The sequence below is a fragment of the Triturus cristatus genome, chromosome 12, assembly GCF_964204655.1.
Source record: "Triturus cristatus chromosome 12, aTriCri1.1, whole genome shotgun sequence".
Taxonomy (NCBI): Eukaryota; Metazoa; Chordata; class Amphibia; order Caudata; family Salamandridae; genus Triturus; species Triturus cristatus.
Window position 1 is genome coordinate 791,350,575 of NC_140595.1, and position 4,549 is coordinate 791,355,123.

Below are 4,549 nucleotides of genomic sequence, written 5' to 3' on the forward strand. Positions count from 1 at the left end.
GGCCACGTGTAGATTTTTGTATCTCTATGTCGAGAAAATGAATTTTCTCCAATTGGATGTCATAGGTAAACTTGATCCTCGGGTTGCATTGGTTTAATTCATCAATGCATTGTTCCAAAACTGTCTTGGATCCTTTCCATATGATGAGAATATCATCAATATATCTTAAAAAAAGAAGTAGGTTAGATTGCCATGCTGGGTTTTGCAGAATATGTTGATATTCAAAGTAAGCCATGAAGGTATTGGCATAAGCCGGCGCTCCTGGAAAACCCATGGATGTTCCAGTAATTTGTAGGTAATATTTGTCCATCCACGAAAAATAACTGTGATACAGTGAGAAGTGTAGAAGCTCCAATAGAAAAATGCTTTTTTCTATTGGAGCTTCTACACTTCTCACTGTATCACAGTTATTTTTCGTGGATGGACAAATATTACCTACAAATTACTGGAACATCCATGGGTTTTCCAGGAGCGCCGGCTTATGCCAATACCTTCATGGCTTACTTTGAATATCAACATATTCTGCAAAACCCAGCATGGCAATCTAACCTACTTCTTTTTTTAAGATATATTGATGATATTCTCATCATATGGAAAGGATCCAAGACAGTTTTGGAACAATGCATTGATGAATTAAACCAATGCAACCCGAGGATCAAGTTTACCTATGACATCCAATTGGAGAAAATTCATTTTCTCGACATAGAGATACAAAAATCTACACGTGGCCTATCAACTATGGTGTACAGAAAACCTACAGATGTAAACAACGCACTTCACTTTTCGAGTGCCCATCCGTATTCCCTGAAGAAGCACTTACCTGTATCTCAGCTCACCAGAATCAAAAGAATTACTTCGGACCAACAGCAGTGTGATATTGATATCACACAGCAACTCGAGAGATACAAAATGAGAGGATATCCAGAGGACATTCTCAAGGAAGCAAAGAATCAGGTTGACCAAAAAAAACGAGAAGATCTACTTCAGAGCACTCCAAAAAACTCTTCTAAACGAGAAGTTTTTGTACTAAAACATTCCACTCAAGCGACACAGATCAAGTCAGTTATTCGCAAACGTTGGGATATAATTGATCAGGAACCTGATTTTCAAGATTTGTTTAAGGATCCGCCTCTTTTCGCACATACCAGACCAAAGAACTTGAGGGATCTTCTCAAAAGTCACACTCGTCCTGTAATATCCAAGAACATCGGCATGAGAAAATGCTACAATTGCGGACAATGCAGTAACGTAATCACAGGAAATGTGTTTACACATCCTCACACAGGCAAAGGCATTAAACTTCAGCATACTTCAGACTGCAACTCAGAATGGGTCATCTATGCCATCAAGTGCCCGTGTGGCCTTGTATACGTAGGGAAAACAAGCAGAAAAATTAAAACCAGGATCATTGAACACAAGAGTAGGATCCGTAACAGTAATTTGACATCCTCCCTGGTAACACATTGGGTGAACACTTCTCACACTATTCCACAACTACGCTTCACAATCTTAGAACGTCTTCATGTACATACTGACTCAGACATGAATAATGTTCTTGCCCGTAGAGAAACACATTGGATAAAATTCTTAGGAACAGTGTGTCCGGATGGTCTAAATGATCATTATGAATTATTATGCTTTATTTAGGCTTCAACATATTGTACATCTGTAAAGGATTTGCACTCGCAATTAAGTTTTTTTAGTCTCTCATGAAGGTTCACATCCACTTTCACTTCATCTTTAGCTCATATAAACTCTCACATTTCTTGTGTGTTGGCAGACAAGAAGTTTCTAATAAGAGTATTATTTTTTAGAATTTATATATGGTGATTCCACCAGTCACATCTTTTTAGACACACTCTATCTCATTCCGATTACGTTTGTTTTTACTCATTTCGCAGTCCTCTTTTCATCACTACTGTCTTAGACCCTCTTCACTTTTTAAACCCCTCAGTTTCAGTAGACACGCATGCGCCAAATCTTAGAGGGAGAAGTTTTGGAAGCTCTTTCCAACACACACGGACTAAAAATAGCAGGTAAGATTCGTTCCGCTAATTTGCAGAGCAGTAACATTGAAACCGCTGAACCCTTTTCGTCATAGCAACCGAGAGTAATCTCTCTGGTCGCTTCCATTACAGGCACGGCATTTCGCGCATTACCGGAGCAGCGTCTGCCGCTCTCGACATCTAACACTTGAAGAGGGTGAGTTTATAAAACACGTAGCAATTGCAGTTTGATTTTTTGTAACACATCACGGCTAACGCAACCTGGCTCTTTAATCAAATATAACCTTTTACAGACGGCTAGTCAACTATTGCCCAGAGACCTTTTACCAACACTTGGCAACGCCGATATTCTCGGTAAGCTTGCAACATACTTCTGCGTTCTCACTTTTGGGTGATACCCCATTTTTCTTTTTCTTTGAACCGCATCACCGTATGGGAATCTTTCTATAGGTTTTCCTATCTTCCACTAATTTCCTTTATTTCGAGTGCAAATTCTACAACATTTCCATTGTCATTACAAACATGTCTAACAGCACACATGTGCCTTTCGTTGTAGTTCCGTATGGAGGACAAGAAGAACTCAACACAAGAAATTTTCTAAATTGTTTACTGTTAGTGTTGCACGTATTTATCCCCCGACGAAGGGTAGGCATTACCCGAAATGCATTGGGATTTTTAACATTGTATGTTCTCTTGAGTTTGAATAGCTATGCATTGTTATAAGTGATGTGAAACTTCAAATGCATACCAAATAGCTTGAATTATAAAACACAAACAATATATTTTTGTTTCTAACCAATCATGGTGTTTCTGTATTTTGAATACTAAATCATGCTTTGTTTGCGTTCTATGTAAATTAATATTTGACGAATACTTTGTTTTACGAATATTGAGACCTTAGGTCTTAGCTGTGATTCACATAGGCTCTGGTTTTTCCAGAACCTCTCTTTTTCTAAAATAAGATGTGAGCATGGGCCCACTAGTTAGCAACTGTTAAAATGCTACTTCTTGAAATTTTAGTATTATAAACTTAGTTGTAGTTTTTGATTGTAAGTTAGGAAACACTATGAAAGTAATGCGCCTGTGAAGGTAAAGCCTAGTTCGAAAAGGTGCTTAGAGTGTCCAAGTGAATGACGAAAGTCCAGCAAACTAAAATGTGAAAAGAAAACAGCTATTCATTTTTATGCTTTTTTCTTTTTTTTTTAAACTGTTGTGCACACTTCAGTACCCATCACAGCATTATTTACACACAGTAGTAGTAATGTGTAAGCTAAACCAACTTTTATGGCAAATTTGTAATTGGTGGTGTATCCATTAGGTTGCAATATTATGTAAATGATGCACTTGAAGGGCAGCCCGCAGAGAAAACATAAGAATGTTTTATGAATAGCATAAACGCATACATAAATCTATATGGATATTTAATAGAAGACATTGAAGGGAAACTAATCCACGGTACAGAAGGAAAGGTGGTATATGTAAGCAATTTTAGGAAATAAAGTCATGGAATGGGAAGCTGAATCTGATTTGTTTAAAAAAAACATATAGCAGGGGATTTTAAAATTACAACTGGGAAGTAGAGAGAACAAAATAAGAAAAAAATTGGGAAAATGGAAAATAAAATCAAACAAAGGTCTAATCACTTGTTACTTGCCTGTAAGCAAAGCAACCACCTGGGCAATGTATTTTGAAGGGGAATCAAAGTAGAAACACACAGCATAGAAAAGTGAGAGTGTGCACCTTATTTTGAACATGATGGAAGTTAGAGAGGGGACCAGTGGGAGGGATGACGATGTCGCATGAGATAACAAAGCAGAGGACTCAAGTGCCTGGAAACAAGGAACAAATGGATGAAAGCAATATGTAATGCAAGTAATAGTGTTTAAATATATATTTATATATTTGTTTGCACGTAGTTAATTAAAGATCACATTTGTATGTGTACAATTACAGAGGGCCTTCCACAGGTCCCATCACACTGGACATAAGTATGACGTTTCAGACACAGTGGCACCCTGCAGAAGATTAAAGCAACCCTAAAGGTGTCAGTAGTTAGCATGTATTTGTGTTTTGCCTTTCCACTGAGTTATTGTCAAAATTGTAGTAAGCTGTGCAAAGTTGTTATCAGTTTGTTCATGTTGTGTTGAGCATCTCTGTGTCTAACATGAGTGCTCGACTGTGAAAATGTCCCTCACTTATTTTAATAATGTTTTTTTGTCTAGAAAAAAAGATTTTAAAAAATGCATATGATGTTAGATTAACAAGTGGAACAAGAGCTTTCAAAGGCAAACTTAAAGAAAGCAACGAGAATGAGAGAGTGGAGTTTAAAATAATGTGTAACTCTTAAGTCATGAAAGGAGTAGTTTGCAGGAAATGTATGTTTTTTAAAATATCCGTGAAACTAGCCTTAGGAACAAATATGTAAATAAAGTATGCATGACATTGTTAATGTAAGTAATGTTTGCCAAAACGTTAAAATAATGGTGCTGCAACATTGCATACACCTAATTTCAAAATAAATGACAAATACTCCATACTAAAGC